At 41.5% G+C, this 17,528-nt stretch overlaps 1 protein-coding gene across 2 annotated transcripts in view; it reads right to left on the bottom strand.

Moving 5' to 3' along the window:
• KCNS2 (potassium voltage-gated channel modifier subfamily S member 2) overlaps nucleotides 1–15,798 on the bottom strand; it is a 67,821-nt gene extending 52,023 nt beyond the window's left edge. Inside the window, exons 1-2 of one of the 2 annotated variants that reach the window (XR_009760254.1) lie at nucleotides 15,715–15,784; nucleotides 11,692–11,955 (exon numbers count right to left, since the gene is read on the bottom strand). The gene's annotated coding sequence lies outside the window, so the exon portion shown is untranslated. Of the gene's footprint in view, nucleotides 1–11,691; nucleotides 11,956–15,714 lie in introns of those variants that run through there. The other variant, XM_061607341.1, reaches the window with a different exon arrangement.
• Between the last annotated feature and the right edge of the window lie 1,730 nt (nucleotides 15,799–17,528).

The raw sequence follows: 17,528 nt of genomic DNA, 5'->3' as shown, positions 1-17,528 counted from the left end.
TGCTCTAAAAGATTCCTTCCCAACACATGGAAAGTGATTAAGCCAGTGATGGGTACACAATAAAGTGGAGGGCAGGGCCAACAGGCTTGCACCCACTATTTCCCTCACACAATGGCGATTGTATGTGCAACCTTGAGCTCCTTGGACGAAAGGCAGGATAGAAATTTAATACTTTTTAAAAATCACTTTAAATTCTGTCCTTTCCCCCAGTCATAGTCATGCTAATATTGCAGGTGTGGAGAACCTTTGGCCCTTTGGTCCTCCAGATGCTGAACTATAACTCCTATAATTTCCTATCATTCCTGGTCATTGGCCATGTTTGCTAAGGCTGATGGGAGTTGTAGTTCAGCAATATCTGGAAGGCCAAAGGTTCGCCACATCTGTAATATAGACTGTCCTCCATATGGTACATTACACATAAGACTTCTAGAATGCATTCTAATGCCTGCAGTTCAGGCGTACCCAGCTTGTGATTCTTGAATCAAATGCAATTCTCCAAGTGCTTGTCAGTCCCCCACATTGCAATTTATTTATTTATTTATTACATTTATACCTCGCCTTTCTTTTCATGAAACCCAAGGTGGCTTACATATGGTTCCCAGGCGGTCTCCCATCCAGGCACTGACCAGACCTGACCCTGCTTCAGCAGGGAGCTGGCCTTATGTGCCTTCAGACCACAGACTGGGAATTTCAGGCAACCATCTTCAGGTGGGCTACCGCAGACATGGCTAACGGGCTGCTTTTAGCAAATAGATCTCAATTTGCAGACCTTTCATAATATATAACTCCATCATTATATATAAATGGGTTTTTTCTTTTTTTGAAGCCACAGAAAGTTCACTGACAACAAGAAATTAGAAATATTTTAAATGTATACAATTTTTAAAAAATCCTTTTAAACAGCATTATTTTCCTTCCATATGCTGAATGGTTGTGATGGAGAAGCATACTCATGCTCATGACATCCCCCTTCCTGCCTTGTCAAAACTTTGGCAACATCTCTCTCTGCTTGATGGATTACATGCGCTAATCTGTTGGAGATCTAGTTGATCCAGTTTTACATTGCCTTGACTAGTTTGCACATGGTTTAAACTATGGTTTAAAGGTAAATATGCAGCATGCTGCTGCACGCTGCTGAATTCATGGGCAGTTTGCTCCTTCCCTCTCAGGCTAAGCCATGGTCTGGCTTAGCATTACATTTGAACCCAGAGTCATGTTTTTTTCCCCAAAAAAGCAAACCATGCGTGGTAAGCCAAGAACAAACCTTGGGTACAGCTTGTGGTTTGTTAGGGAGAGAAACAATCCATGAATCTGGGTTTGGAAACAATACTAAGCCAAACCATCACATAGCGCACAGCAGGGCAGTAGGGAGCAGCAACAGGAACAGGGAAGAAGCTAAGCACTTGCAATTTCAGCAGCATGCACCAAACATGTAGTTTAACTATGGTTAAAATGATGTGCGAAATGAGGCCATAGACGGGTTAGCCCAGATGTTTTTGGATCTACTTCCAGCTTTGTGATTCTGTGTGTGAATCTTAATCATACATGGAAATAAATACATGCTTAATTGTATTTTTCCATTACTGTTTCTACTATTTCTATTACAAGTTTTCACCATAGATCTGGTCCAAGACAGTAAAGCATAACCCTTTCATTAGCTGAGACTGGCATAATCTGGCAAGTATCTTTTACAGATTGATTGATGTATTTATTTATTTAATAAGATTTCTTGCCCTTCTGTCACCATAAGATCCCAAGGTATTTTAAACAACAATACAATGACACAAGCTTGACTTGTGCATTTAGTGACAGGAGCCTGCTTTTGATCAAGCTTAAGGTCAGAGGCTATTTCTGTGCTGCCCGACTGGGCAAAGCTCTTAGAACACAGAGCAGGGATGATTTCAAAAGTACGTCAGGTGCTATCAAGAGAGACAGTCATTTTGCCTAGCTGGAACACAAGACATTTTAAATAAAGCTGATGCAGTATTTTTGAAAACATAAACAAAAGGATTTTTTTTTTTTGCTTTTGGGTTTTGTGGGTGTTTATTTGTATTTATACTAATGTTGGGGCTGCAGAGAAGCATTCCCAAACTATGCCCTACAATGAGAGGTGGGGGAGAAATCTGATTCACATTTAAAGGTTAATCTGCCTAATTTACATGTTCTGAAACATTATGTAAACCAAAACACAGCTATCCTTCAAAATTCTCATTTCTCTGAATTTTTCAGCAAAATCACATGTACAAAAATGCATATGCTAGGGAAAAGTGTGCATAAATTCATATATATGTGAAAATAACATACAAAATGCATATTAAGGGAAATAATAATAATAATATATTGTTATTGTTGTTGTTGTTGTTGTTATTATTATTATTATTATTATTGATAAATGTATTTATTACTTGGTCTTTACCAGCCGATCCAAGGGCGGGTTACAACAATTTGAAATTCAATATTAAAAACAGTTAAAACAAATCACAGTCACTGGTACAGGTTGATCCTGAAAACACATATCTCAGGTGTCAAAGGCCAAGGTAAAGAGGTGCATCTTCAGCATACGGCAGAAACTATATAATGAAGATGCCAGATGCACCTCTGTGGGGAAGACATTCCACAACCGAGGAACCACAACAGAAGATGCCTTCTTCTGGACCACCACCCTTCAAATCTCTGAGGGCGGCAGAACTACCAAGAGACCCCCTTCTGCTGAGTTTGTAGGGAAGGAGGTGGTCTTTCAGATATTTGTAGCCTAAGTCATTTGGGCTTTAAACACTAATGTGAGATCCAGAAACAAACTGGCAACCACTGCAACCATTTTAAAACAGGTTATATGAATTCTAAAGGGAATCCCAACCATTTTGGACCAGCTAGAGTTTCCAAGTCATCTTCAAGGGCAGCCCCATGTAGAGGCCACTGCAATAACCCAATCTGGAAGTTAGCAGAACATGGAGAAACATGAGTCAAGTCATCTCTGTCCAAAAGGGGCCATAGCTTGTGAACCAGCTGGAGCTGGAAATAGGCACTCCTAGCCACTGAGGCCACTTGAGCCTCAAGTGACAATGTTGGATCTAGGAATACCACCAAGCTATGAACTTGCTCCTTCCAAGGGAGTGTGGCCGTGTCCAGAACAGGCCATCTCCCCACATCTTGGACTGGAGAACTTGAAACACACACCTCTGCCATTGATTTCATATACAGTAGATGTTAAAACAGCATGGGGGACAGGATGGAACCCAGCAGGACACCACAGGAAAGCTCCCATGGGGTTGAATAGTGGGGGCCCATAACTGCTTTCTGGAAATGGCCTTGAAGGTAGTAGCAGAAGCACTGAAGTATAGTTCCCCCAACCCCCATCTCCCTGAGCCACTCCAGAAGGATACCATGGTCAATGGTATCAAAAGCCTCTGTGAGGTCAAGGAGAATGAGCAGGATCGCATTCCCTCCATCTCTCTCCCGATAAATGTCATCAGTCAGGGTGACCAAGACCATTTCAAGACCATTTCCATGACCAGGCTTGCAGTCAGATTGAAATGTATTGAAAAGGAGGCAAAATTGCATAAAAATGTGTATATTAGCAGAAATGCACACTAAAATGCTGATGCGTTTTCATGAGGACTTAAAAAAATTCACAAACTGTTGTGGAAATGTGGAGAAAGCAGTTGCTCTACCACTAACTACAGCCAATCCTTTGATACTGGAGGTAATATAACACCATCATGACTAGTAGCCATTGAGAGCCTTAAACTCATGAGGATATCCCCTGTTCTGAACTTGCAATCAGTTGACTGACTGACTATTGAATTCTGTTTTTATGTGAGAAGGGGGGAAATGGTATCTATCTACTCTCTTCACACCATTAATAATTCTGTCATCTTCCCCTCCCTCTCTACCCAACTTTCTTTTTTCCTAACTAAAAAGCTCTAAACATTTTAGCATTTTCTCAATGGGTATATTTGATCATCCCTTTCTTCACCTTTCCTAGCTTTGCAACATCCTTTTTGAGATGGGGCAACCAGACCTCTATACAGTATTCCAAATGTAGCTGCACCGTAGTTTTATATAAAACCATTATTTATTTATTTATTTATTTATTAAATTTATTAGTCGCCCATCTGGCTGGTTGTCCAGCCACTCTGGGCGACGTACAAGATAAAAAACAATACATTAAAACGTTAAAATTTGAAACCATAACAGTAAAAACCTAACCCACCCCAAAAGCCTGCCTGAAGAGCCAGGTGTTTAAGGCCTGGCGGAAGCTCATCATAGAAGGGACATGGCGGAGATCATTTGGAAGAGAGTTCCACAGGGTGGGGGCCAAGGTCTTCTGAGGCTGATCTTGTTGAGCGGCATCCCTGACGATGCTGGAGGTGCTCCTTCAGATAGACTGGGCTAAAACCGTATAGGGTTTTAAAGGTCAAAACCAACACCTTGAATTGGGCCCGGTAAACAACCGGTAGCCAGTGCAACTCCTTCAGCACTGGAGTGATGTGATCTTGCCGGCGGCTGCCTTTAATCAGACGAGCCACCGCATTCTGTACCAGTTGCAGCTTCCGGACCATTTTCAAGGGTAACCCCACATAGAGCACATTACAGTAGTCTAGGCGAGAGGTGACCAGGGCATGTACCACTGGTGGGAGCAGATGGTTGGGAAGGTAGGGGCGCAGCCTCCGTATCAGATGGAGTTGATACAGCGCCGCCTGGCTCACAGCTGAGACTTGAGCCTCCATGGACAGCTGGGAGTCAAGAATGACCCCCAGGCTGCGGACCTGGTCTTTCAGGGGCAATCGTACCCCATTGAGCACCAGGTCCACATCCCCCAGCCTTCCCTTGTCTCCCACAAACAGTACCTCGGTTTTGTCAGGGTTCAGCTTCAGCTTATTCCTTCCCATCCAGCCACTCACCGACTCCAGGCACTTGGACAGGGTTTCTACAGCCAACCTCGGTGAAGATTTAAATGAGAGATAGAGCTGCGTGTCATCCGCATACTGATGACATTGCAGCCCAAATCTCCTGATGATTGCCCCCAGCGGCTTTATATAGATGTTGAACAGCATCAGGGAGAGAATGGAACCCTGTGGCACCCCACAAGTGAGAGGCCAAGGATCCGAGACCTCATCCTCCAATGCCACTCTTTGGTACCTACCAGAGAGGAAGGAATGGAACCACTGCAATACAGTGCCCCCCATGCCTAACCTCTTCAGGCGGTCCAAGAGGATAACGATTATGATCCTGGCTGTTTGATATCCAATCTCTTTTCTAATAATTCCTAATATGGAATTTGCCTTTGTCATTGATGCTGCACACTGAGTTGATATTTTAATTGAGCTATCCACCCCACGACCCCAGGAAGTCATAGTCAGTTCAAATCCCATCAGTATATATCTGAAGAGGGATTTTTTTTATCCCGATGACCATCACTCTCTTCACTTCCTTACATTTTATCTCATTTGCTGTCTTGCTGTTCATTCACCCAGTCTGGAGGGATCCCTTTTTGAGGTCTTCATTTTCACCATACCGAAATCCCAAATAATTTGGACTGTATGCACACCATACATTTAAAGCACATTTCCTCACCCTCTCAAAGAATTGTGGGGACTGGAGTTTATCCCCTTACAGAGCTATAATTTCCACTACCCTTAGCAAACTACAGTTCCCACAATTCAGTTTGGGTGAATGTGCTTTAAATGCATGGTGTTTATGTAGCCCTGGTATCATCTACAAAGTTACTTCCCTCACTGCTCTACCCGGGAGTAGCTTTACTGCAAAATGAAATATCCCATCTCCCTCCCCTTAAATATTAGATAGGCACCATGTCTGGTATCTTTTCAGCATCTACTGAAGACCTTCCTCTTTCAACAAGCCTTTTAAGTAGAGACCTTATCCCAGACTGCATCTGTGTTGGAACGGCTTTTAAAGACGTTTTAAAGATTTTTTAAAAATATTTTTAAAAGGTGTTTTATTTTTTAAATGTTTTGAAGATGTTTTGTTTTTGAGATGTTTTTAGTGTTTTGTCTTTTGTTTGCTGCTCTGGACTCCTTCTGGGAGGAAGGGTAGAATAGATGTTTAAAACTAACTAACACTAACTAAATCTAGTAGCTCATAACACCTGGAAATACTTGACTGTTTGCCATCAGACTTCAAAGACACAGAAATTGTATAGGGGGCAAATCATTCTGTAAACTGTAGACTTAGCTCAAGAGGTTAGCACAGTTCAAAGGACCTAAAGCAATGACTGAAGTGGCTATAAAGACTGCTGTCCTTTTCACTACCCTACATTGCTGAGCAGCGTAGAAGTGGACAATAAGGTCAGGAATGGTTTAATTATTTTTATTTCCTTGCTTTTTGTTGCATCAGTTTTCTTATTCTAATGTTTTAAGTCTACTCTTTAGAGGATTCAAATATAGTATATTATATAAAGTGCATAGTACATTATATACATTTGCTACTGAACATCTTAGATGACAAACACCACCTCATATTCCAGAAAAGATTAAATTCCTAGCTGACTTTAGAGCATTTTTACCAGGGCTGCATTTCCCCTTAACAGCCTTATTAAATTACTAAAGTTACCAGAATAAATACACATACACGGGCATGGAAAACACAAATACAAAATCCTCTTTACAACATCAGTTGTTTACAGACAAATGGGTCACACACAGAAATGGGGTGTGGAGCCAATCCAGCTGCTAAGGGTTACTCTTACTTTATCTTAAGAATGAAAGCAGAAAAGTCAATGGTTTTACTATGACTGACCCTGTTTTATAGGAAGCCTACTGCCCTTTTTGAATCAACAGGCCCCAGGAAATCTTGTAAGAGACAGTTACTGAGTCTAGCGATGTAATGTGGAACAGCCAGCCTGCTGAAGGCAAGTACAATAGATTGCCTACTCATGCATGTTTCTCTTTAAATATTTTAAATTGATTGCAATCCTTGAGCAGCTTTTCTTATACCAATTATAACGCTCAGGATACCCATACTTAACAGTGTGCTTCCAAGTTAAATAAGCCAGTAAGTGCATACACATTTATGTTTCTTTCTGGGTAATCATGACCCTTCCATACCATTGTGCAGTAAATGCTGTAGCTGTCAGTGATATAATACAGATGCAAGCCTGTCCAATCAAAGAAAGCTGTGCAGTGAACATGCAATCACACTGGTCTTGAAATAAAATCAACATAGAATACACACACACACAGTATACTGTATATATATATAGATATACAGTAACTTAAAAATAACAAGAAAATAGCAGCTGACCATAATCTCCAAGCAAATAAAATGGTATGCATTTCAGAATCAAAAAGTTACCTACTACCATCAGTATGGTTTCCATCAGCTGCTTACACAAAGGGGGAGATGCTTTCCCCCCTCCCCCTATGACTGTATGCAGTTGAGAAATATTCAGACCTGAGAAGTCTTACAGAAAATATGCATAATAAATTTTGCAGATGATGCTGATGTACATATGATGCTTTCTGCAAATTGCATTTACGTTTTCTGAATTCCCAATATTTTAAATAATAAGTCAAACATGCAGTTAGTTAGGCCATATACTCAGTGACAAAGTGCATGCTTGGCCTGCAGAAAGTCCCAAGTTCAGTTCCTGGTATTGCTACTTAAAAAGATCAGATAGAAAGGAATGGGGAGAAAACTCTGCCTGAGACCCTGGAGAGCCCCTGCCAGTCAGAGTAGATAATACTGATCTAGATGGACCAATGGTCTAATCTGATATAAGGCAGCTTTGTATGTCATATGTTCAGATTGGGTTTGCATCCTACTCAGAGCAAACCCACAAAAAATAATGAACCTAAGTTAGATATGTTTATTAACATCAGTGTGTCTACTCTGAGTAGGACTAGCATTTAATACCACCCATTTTCTCTGCAGTGGTAAATCTGTGTCTCGGCCATACCACTTTGGACAGCAAGCCAGGCTCACATGATTGAATACTTCTAAATAGCACAGTGGGGAGGTGAGCCTGGCTGGGAGTCCAGAGTCTGTGAGTTCAAATCCTCGCTCGTGTCTCCTGGGTGTCAAGGGCAGATAAAGATCACACCCACAGGGAGTGGCTCAGGGGTTACGTGCCCTGCCACCTGTGCAGCCATGGGCAAGCTGCATAGTCCCAAGGAGCTCAGTTGCCCCCCAGCTGGCAGTTGTGGACAAGGAAGGGGCTGGCTTGTGCAGCTGTGGCAAGCTGAGCAGGCCCTAGCCAGCTGGGGAGGACTAGCCTCAGAGGGAGGCAATGGTAAACCCCCTCTGAATACCGCTTACCATGAAAACCCTATTCATAGGGTAGCCATAAGTCAGGATCGACTTGAAGGCAGTCCATTTCCATTTCAAATCTTGATTTGACTGAGAAAGACAGAACCCTTCTAAAGTGTCCTCATGCTGATTTTTAACACATGCCTGAGAAGTTCAAGATCACCTTCAATGTTTAGAAGACACAAATATGTCATATTATTTCATCAGCCAGAGGCATTATTTTGCTCCCAAAAAGAAAAGGACAAAAATATGCGGTGTCCTGTTTTTAAAAATGATACAGAGTGAAGAAGACTGGAGTCAGGAAAAATAGCCCTCACTTGGAAATCTGCCAGCTGAAGCAAGTACTTCACTTTGCTTCATTGTAAGGACGGCCATAAGAACATAAGAACATAAGAAGAGCCTGCTGGATCAGGCCAGTGGCCCATCTAGTCCAGCATCCTGTTCTCACAGTGGCCAACCAGGTGCCTGGGGGAAGCCCGCAAGCAGGACCCGAGTGCAAGAACACTCTCCCCTCCTGAGGCTTCCGGCAACTGGTTTTCAGAAGCATGCTGCCTCTGACTAGGGTGGCAGAGCACAGCCATCATGGCTAGTAGCCATTGATAGCCCTGTCCTCCATGAATTTGTCTAATCTTCTTTTAAAGCCGTCCAAGCTGGTGGCCATTACTGCATCTTGTGGGAGCAAATTCCATAGTTTAACTGTGCGCTGAGTAAAGAAGTACTTCCTTTTGTCTGTCCTGAATCTTCCAACATTCAGCTTCTTTGAATGTCCACGAGTTCTAGTATTATGAGAGAGGGAGAAGAACTTTTCTCTATCCACTTTCTCAATGCCATGCATAATTTTATACACTTCTATCATGTCTCCTCTGACCCGCCTTTTCTCTAAACTAAAAAGCCGCAAATGCTGCAACCTTTCCTCGTAAGGGAGTCGCTCCATCCCCTTGATCATTCTGGTTGCCCTCTTCTGAACCTTTTCCAACTCTAGAATATCCTTTTTGAGATGAGGCGACCAGAACTGTACACAGTATTCCAAATGCGGCCGCACCATAGATTTATACAACGGCATTATGATATCGGCTGTTTTATTTTCAATACCTTTCCTAATTATCCCTAGCATGGAATTTGCCTTTTTCACAGCTGCCGCACACTGGGTCGACATTTTCATCGTGCTGTCCACTACAACCCCGAGGTCTCTCTCCTGGTCGGTCACCGCCAGTTCAGACCCCATGAGCGTATATGTGAAATGAAGATTTTTTGCTCCAATATGCATAATTTTACACTTGTTTATATTGAATTGCATTTGCCATTTTTCCGCCCATTCACTCAGTTTGGAGAGGTATTTTTGGAGCTCTTCACAATCCCTTTTTGTTTTAACAACCCTGAACAATTTAGTGTCATCAGCAAACTTGGCCACTTCAGCTTGGCCTTGTTCTGCGATTTCCACAAGAGTTTGTAAGTCACCCACGCAAGTGAGACCCACGCCTAATTACAGTGGCTGATTCTTTCAGCTGAATCCAACAAAGTAGTTCTGTTAACACATGGGCTTCTGGGGGCAGAACAGAACCTCCCCTACCCAGAGCTTGGAAGATTACTTTATTACTAAAAAGTAATAAATTACAGTTACAGTTACATGGCCCCCCAAAAGTAGTAATTACCGTTACAATCACAATTGCTCTGAAAGTAATTGATTACTTTACTTTTGCTCAAAAGTAATTGCTACAATTACATTTTAGTTACTTTTTTTAAAAAAAATTGCCTACAAGGTGCTGGTCTTGGCTGCTGCACATCTGAATAGCCTAAAACAAGATTAAAAATAAGCACAACCACACAGAGGGTACTAGAATAGTTTTTTTATCCATAAGATTAACAGAATGGCATAACAGAATCTCACATCCCCTCACCCCACACCCAGCAATGATGATACCCCAACACACATATTTTTGTATATATATATATATATTGCCTCCAGCTCCTTTCTCCTTCCACTCCTGTCAATTTTTAAACAATTGTTTTCTCCACCCGGTCTCGCTCTCCACCACCTCCCTTGTCGCCTCCTAAGCACCCATAGAGCATCAAGGAAGAACAAAGCTGCACAGAAGCCCAATTTGAAGCACATGATTTTTATTCACAAATCAGAGGAGCAGAAGACTTCCCCTGCGCCCCCCAAGTAAAGCACAAAAGTAATGCTGGAAACATTACAATTACTCCTCAAAAGTAACAAAATTACTACTCGTTCTATTACCAGTAAAATATAATGAAGTTACCCATTCATTACTCAAATTACAAGTAATTCGTTACTTGTAACTAGTTACTTCCAAGCTCTGCCCCTACCTCTCCTGCCCTTGCATGCCCCCCATGTGCCCCCCAAGTCTGTTCTACATTTCCCTTCAACATTCCAGAGCAGATGTGGGGAAGGCGCAGAGGGTGTGCATGGAGAAGAGAGGAACAGGACATTCCGTTGGGCAGATGGAAAAGAGAGTGCCCCTTTCTTCTTGTTGCCCCTTTCTTCTTGTTGCTCCTTTGAAAATGATACTCAATGGCTTGATACTGCTTCTGAATCCAGAGGTTGCATATAATCATCACGACTATTCAGCAGCTGGGGGGTGCATGCAATGCAGTGTATTAACTCTTACTAACACTTACTCTTTCCCCTCCACGTTCTCCAAATTGTACCCTTGTTACAGTGGAGTTTCATTTAGGTTACCTTGAAAGCTGAGTTACTTTTTGAAAAGAATGGAGAAGCAACTTCAAAGGCAAATGCCTCCCCACCCTATACTTTGACAAAAGAAATTAGCAAGTACGAACATAAGAAGAGTCTGCTGGATCAGGCCAGTGGCCCATCTAGTCCAGCATCTTCACAATGGCCAATCAGATGTCCACAAGCAGGACCTGAGTCCAAAAGCACTCTCCCCTTCTGTGGCTTCCAGCAACTGATAATTCAGAAGCATACTACCTCCGACTATGGAGGCAGAGCATAGCCATCATGGCTAGTGGCCTTTGATACCGTTATCCTCCATGAATTTGTCTAATCCTCTTTTAAAGCTGTCCAAGTTGGTGGCCATCACTGCCTCCTCTGGCAGCGAGTTCCATAGATTAACAGTGTGCTGTGTGAGCATCAAGGTAGCTTGATGTCCATTTCTTAAGAACTTAATTGTCTGTCATTTTTAAGTCACAGTAAACTCACAGGTGCAACCATTCCTGCTACTTGCTTGCAAGTCTTATGCTACCCTCACCCCACCCCAGTGGAGTAAAATACTTGTAGATTTGAAAGCAATGTCATTCTTTTATTGCTTGCGTGCTACAGTGAAATTAAAAGTAAACCAACCAGTTGTTGCATTGAAGGAAAACATATATAAATGAAAAGCAGACAAGCGAATAATAACTCAAAGAATCCACATCATGAAAAGCTTAAAGGGACACTGTCAAGTTGATTTAGGTCACATTTTGGGGGTTTTGCAAAACAGGAACAATGCAAAAGTCTCTGTTGTTGTTCCCCTCTTCACATCTAAAATTTCATTGAAAAAAAGATTTCTAGATTCCATGGATTAATTCTGTTTCTGTATACACCAAGGGTGGGCAACATGTTGTCTGCTGAGGCCTGCATTCCCTTGGGGTAATCTGTAGGCAGCTGCATCTCAGTGGTGGGTGGTGCCAGAGCTAATGATGGGGGAAGTCAGGGTTCTGGATTACCTAATCCGGAAATTAAATAGCTTTAATTTTCACTATGGTTACTTTGAATGAGAATCCTCATCCCTATGCAGGTCAACTCAGAAGTAAAATCCGCTGGATTTGAAGGGGTTATTCTCAAACAAGTATCAGTAAGGAGTGTTCATTTTTATTTTAACAGACCAGTACAACTAGTTTTATGGAAAACAAGTGAAAGTAATTTCTTAATGACTTTAGTGTGCTATACACATGCACCCACAGCTGGTATAGCGCAGTGGGGAGGAGAGTCTGTGAGTTCAAATCCTCGCTCGTGTCTCCTGGGTGTCAAGGGCAGATAAAGATCACACCCACAGGGAGTGGCTCAGGGGTTACGTGCCCTGCCACCTGTGCAGCCGTGGGCAAGCTGCATAGTCCCAAGGAGCTCAGTTGCCCCACAGCTGGCAGTTGCGGACAAGGAAGGGGCTGGCTTGTGCAGCTGTGGCAAGCTGAGCAGGCCCTAGCCAGCTGGGGAGGACTATCCTCAGAGGGAGGCAATAGTAAACCCCCTCTGAATACCACTTACCATGAAAACCCTATTCATAGGGTAGCCATAAATTGGGATCGACTTGAAGGCAGTCCATTTCCATTTTACACATGCACCCATACATACCATGGCAGAAGCTTACCAATTTGTTCACACACAGCTGGAGAAAAAAAAACATTTTTTCCTCAAGCCATGCAACCAGGAACAAGCAAAAAAGCAAAAACCAAGAAACCCCTTATTTATTTGATGTTTGATATTTTGAAGTATTTTTAGTGCTTTTGTTTGCAGCCCTGGGCTCCTACTGGGAGGTCGGGTGGGATATAAATCTAAATAATAATAATAATAATAAAGAACAAGAAGGAGTTTGTTTGTTTGTATACCATTTAACATGCCAAAGTGGCTTCTAAACAGTTTTCAAATATAAATCAATGATAAAATCCATACATAATTGAAATACATAATAAAACAATTCCATCAAAGCATGAATAAATTGTAATTAAAATATAAAATAAAACTATTAAGTTAAAAAGCATAACAATTTAAACAGTCAAAAACAATTAAATTAGGCAGTTCATGTTCAGGGAAAAGCTCGCCTAAACAGGTGTGTCGGTGGAATGCCAATACTGATGGAGCCTCTTCAGTAAAATATAGCCCTTTCCACTTGTTCTTAAAATATATAGAAATATGGAAAAACACTTTAAAATATCAGGAAAAAGTAAGGGCGAAACAAGCAAGAACTTTGATAGGCTGGAGGAACAGGGGAGCTTGAAGAGATGTCACACTGCATAATACTCACCTCTGATCAGTGCAATCTTACCACTGCACTGAATACACAAAGCAGGCTACAAGGTATTTGCAATCTAATGGAACAATTAGACCACTTTTGCACTGCAAATTGCAAACCAAGTCTAAACCAGCACAACAGTCATGGTTTTCTTTATTTTATCAATGTATGTCTTTTTTATTTATTTAAAATATTTTACCCTGCCTTTCAATGCAAGATGATCAAGGCTGCTTAAATTATTACATTAAAAACACAAAAATATGATAACATTACAATAAAACAAAAATGGAAATGGACTGCCTTCAAGTCGATTCTAACCTATGGCAACCCTATGAATAGGGTTTTCATGGTAAGTGGTACTCAGAGGTGGTTTACCATTGGCTTCCTATGAGGCTGAGAGGCAGTGACTAGCCCAAGGTCACCCAGTGAACTTCATGGCTGTGTGGGGATTCGAACCTGGGTTTCTCAGGTCATAGTCCAACACTCTAACCACTACGCCACACTGGCTCTCCAATAAAACAGCAGCACATAACAATTTAAAATCACCAGTAAAGGCACAGAATTCCTTGAAAGCTAATAAGAGCCTAGAAAAATAAAATGGTTTTCATCTGGTATCTACAAAAAAATAAAATAAAATAAAATAAAATCTGGTGTCAGTCAAACAGATAAGTGGCAGGAGTTCCGTAACAGAGGTGCCACTACCATGAAGGTCCTATCCCTGGAAACCACCAACCTCACCTTCAGAGATGGGCCCCCCAAATCCCCCATTATCAGGCAGGTTCACTTGAGAGCATAAATTGTAATCTTTACGCTGCAACCCATATCTCTCAATAACTTTTTCAGGGATAATTCTGTTCTGGGATTTGCGACATGAGAGAAATTCAATTCAGTTTGCATTTAAAGATGAACCTACCTAATCCACACTTTGTGAAGCAATACATTGTTGGATTAGTTTAGCAGAGTCCGCACATGCATTTTAGAGGTGACTGCATACTGAATGCTGTGTGAGTGCCCTTCCCTTTAGTTTCAATCACACTGAGGAGGGCAACAAAATGACCAGGGGACTGGAAACAAAGGCCTATGAGGAGACACTGAAAGAACTGGCCATGTTTAGCCTGGAGAAGAGAAGACAGAGGGGAGATATGATAGCACTCTTCAAGTACATGAAAGGTTGTCACATAGAGGAGGGCCGGGATCTCTTCTCGATCGTCCCAGAGTGCAGGACATGGAATAATGGGCTCAAGTTGCAGGAAGCCAGATTTTGACTGAACATCAGGAAAAATTTCCTAACTATTAGAGTGGTACAACAATGGAACCAATTACCTAGGGAGGTGGTGGGTCTCCAACACTGGAGGCATTCAAGAGGTAGCTGGACAGCCATCTGCCAGGTATGCTTTAGTAATAATAATAATAATAATTGCTTTTTAATATGTTTTTAAACCTTTTTTAAAAATATGTTTTAACCTTTTTTTAGGAAAAGGTGTTTTGAAAGCTTTAAAAAAATATTTTTAAAGATGTTTTAAGTTGAGACCTTATCCCAGTCTGCGTCTGTGCTGGAATTGCTTTTTAATATGTTGTTAAACCTTTTTAAAAACAATATGCTTTTAACTTTTTTTTAAAGGTGTCTTGAAAGCTTTTTACAAAATGTTTTTAAAGATGTTTTGTTTTAATGTATTTTAAAGTCTGTTTTTATGATGTTTTAGGTGTTTTTAGTGCTTTTGTTTGCCGCCTGGGCTCCTGCTGGGAGGAAGGGCAGGATATAAATCAAATAATAAATAAATAAAATTTGGATTCCAGGGTGTTGGACTCGATAGTTATAGGTCCCTTCCAACTCTATGATTCTATGGTTAGTGAGACTTTTGTTAGTTAAGGAAAAATAAGAAAAGGTACTTTATTATAGAAAGTATGTACTTGGATACACAAAATCCTAGTTCTAACTAATTAACTTGGATGGAGATGAAAGGAGCCATGCCTGCTCCTTCACCTCTGTAGGAGGGGGAGAGAAAGACAAAGGCAAGATGTCTCCCTTCTCCTAAGGGTGGAATGAAGAAGGAGTCAGGAAATGAGGTCAGCAACCCTAAGAATATCATTTTTTACAGCTGAGGAAAGAGTCAGCACAGGTTAGCTTAGACAGTCTAGAAAATTTGGAGGTTCCTCTCTCTGTCTATCCCCATGCAAACCCACCAAGTTGAGTTGCCCCCCAACACTTCAACATACATAAACCGAAATGCAGCCATCCTTTGCTGAGATAAATACAGTTTTGGGGGGTGGGGAGAGAGATTTTATTCAGAACAGCAGCATGAAAAGAAAGGAAAGACACACTACAATCACAGACACATGAATACACTCAAGGATCAGTTCTTTTTGAAACTCTCAAGTGTTCATAACTTTCCAGGCTCTCAGTCACCTTTTCTCTTGCCATCTCTCCTTGCAAAGCTATCCCCTACAAAACTTTGTAAATTCCTTAAGTACTCACCACTGCCTTCTATTTTCAAATCCCTTACTCCACAATCAACGGCTGAAGCATAGCATCAAATGCTCTGTCTATGACTAAGCAATAGGGATGGGGGAGTAATGCAATTCAGTTTGCATTTAAAGCTGAATCTATCCAATTCACACTTCCTGAAACAATATGACAACTGAAACACAGCCATCCTTCAAAATTCATATAAATCCGTATTTTGTGATGTAGTTCTCCAACCAAAAATGGTTACAAAAATGAATACATTTGGGGAAATTGTGCATAGAAATGAATATATTAGTGAATATAGCATACAAAGATGTACCATATAGGAGAAACCGCTTGCAAATATGTATTCATTAGTCAAAAATGCATACAAACATATGTTTATTAGGAGAACTTTGCACTAAACTGCTGAAGAATTTTCATGAGGTTTCTAAAAAGGAAAATTTGCAAATTGTTGAAGAAATGCAGAGAACTATATTTAAGATTGGAAAAATGAGAAACTGAGAGAACCAAACTGATAGATCCTTTCATCCCTACTGGGCAATAAGGAGGTAGGTATTAGTGAGTTTGAGAGCCATTGTGGTGTAGTGGTTAAGGTGCTGGACTATGACCTGGGAGATCAGGATTCGAATCCCCACACAGCCATGAAGCTCACTGGATGACCTTGGGCCAGTCACTGCCTCTCATCCTCAGAGGAAGGCAATGGTAAACCCCTCTGAATACCGCTTACCATGAAAGCCCTATTCATAGGGTTGCCATAAGTCAGGATCGACTTGAAGGCAGTCCATTTCCTTTTCCATTAGTGAGTCTGTAGCAAGGAGAACTATAACATACTGTAACATCTATGTCCCCCTCTAGGATGCACACTTTAACGTGGTGAGGGGGTTTGAGAGTATTGAAGAAGTTGAGAGCAATGCCGTCAGGAGTCTAGACCAAGAGGCTAGACTCTTAGCAGGGACACCCAAGGTAGAATGGTCAAAGCTGAGACACCAGACTAAGATGCATCCAAACTCAGAAGAAGGCAATGCTAAACCACCTCTGAATACCTCTTACCATGAAAACCCTATGAACAGAGTATCCAAAATGACATGCTACTGGAGGTCGCTGATTCATAGGGTCGCCATAAGTTGTAATCGACTTGAAGGCACATAACAACAACACCTGTGTATTTTGATCAGTATCTAGCAAACGTTTGGTGCTGAATAAATGCATGCATAAAAATACAGGAACAGTCCTGCTGGCTCTGATCAAATTCCCATCTAATCCAACATGCTGATCTCAGTGGCAAACTGGATGCCTATGGGGAGTCCACAAGAGGCACCTGAGTAGGAGCAGAGGATCAATGGATGTATTCTACAGTCAATGAGTATATCACAGAAAAAGCACATGAACCATTGGCACTGAGCCAGAACCAGAGTGGGTGGGGGTCTTTTTGTGACTACATCTACCTCCATGAAAAATGTCCCCCTTTTCACATTCCTTTGAAAAAGTTTTTGCAAAAGAAGCAAGTGAACAGAGAACATATTTCCACTGCAGAGGGGACCTGGCTTACCCTCCCTTACTCCAAATAAATTGTGCATAGTTCACTAGTTACAGTAGAATGGATGCACCTAGCATTGAAAGTAATGCATCCAGATGTTTTGAACCCACATATTATTTTCAATGGGATGTGCATTTGAATGTGCATCCCCATCCATATTACACCACAACAAGTCATATATAATGATTTGGATTCCTGCATTGAGCAGGGGTTTGGACTTGATGGCCTTATAGGCCCACTATTCTATGATTCTATAAACATGCATGCCTGGAGTTGGATTAGA

The sequence above is a fragment of the Rhineura floridana genome, chromosome 1, assembly GCF_030035675.1.
Source record: "Rhineura floridana isolate rRhiFlo1 chromosome 1, rRhiFlo1.hap2, whole genome shotgun sequence".
Lineage (NCBI taxonomy): Eukaryota > Metazoa > Chordata > Lepidosauria > Squamata > Rhineuridae > Rhineura > Rhineura floridana.
The sequence above is the reverse complement of the archived record's forward strand: the minus strand, read 5'-3'. Positions and strand labels throughout refer to the sequence as shown.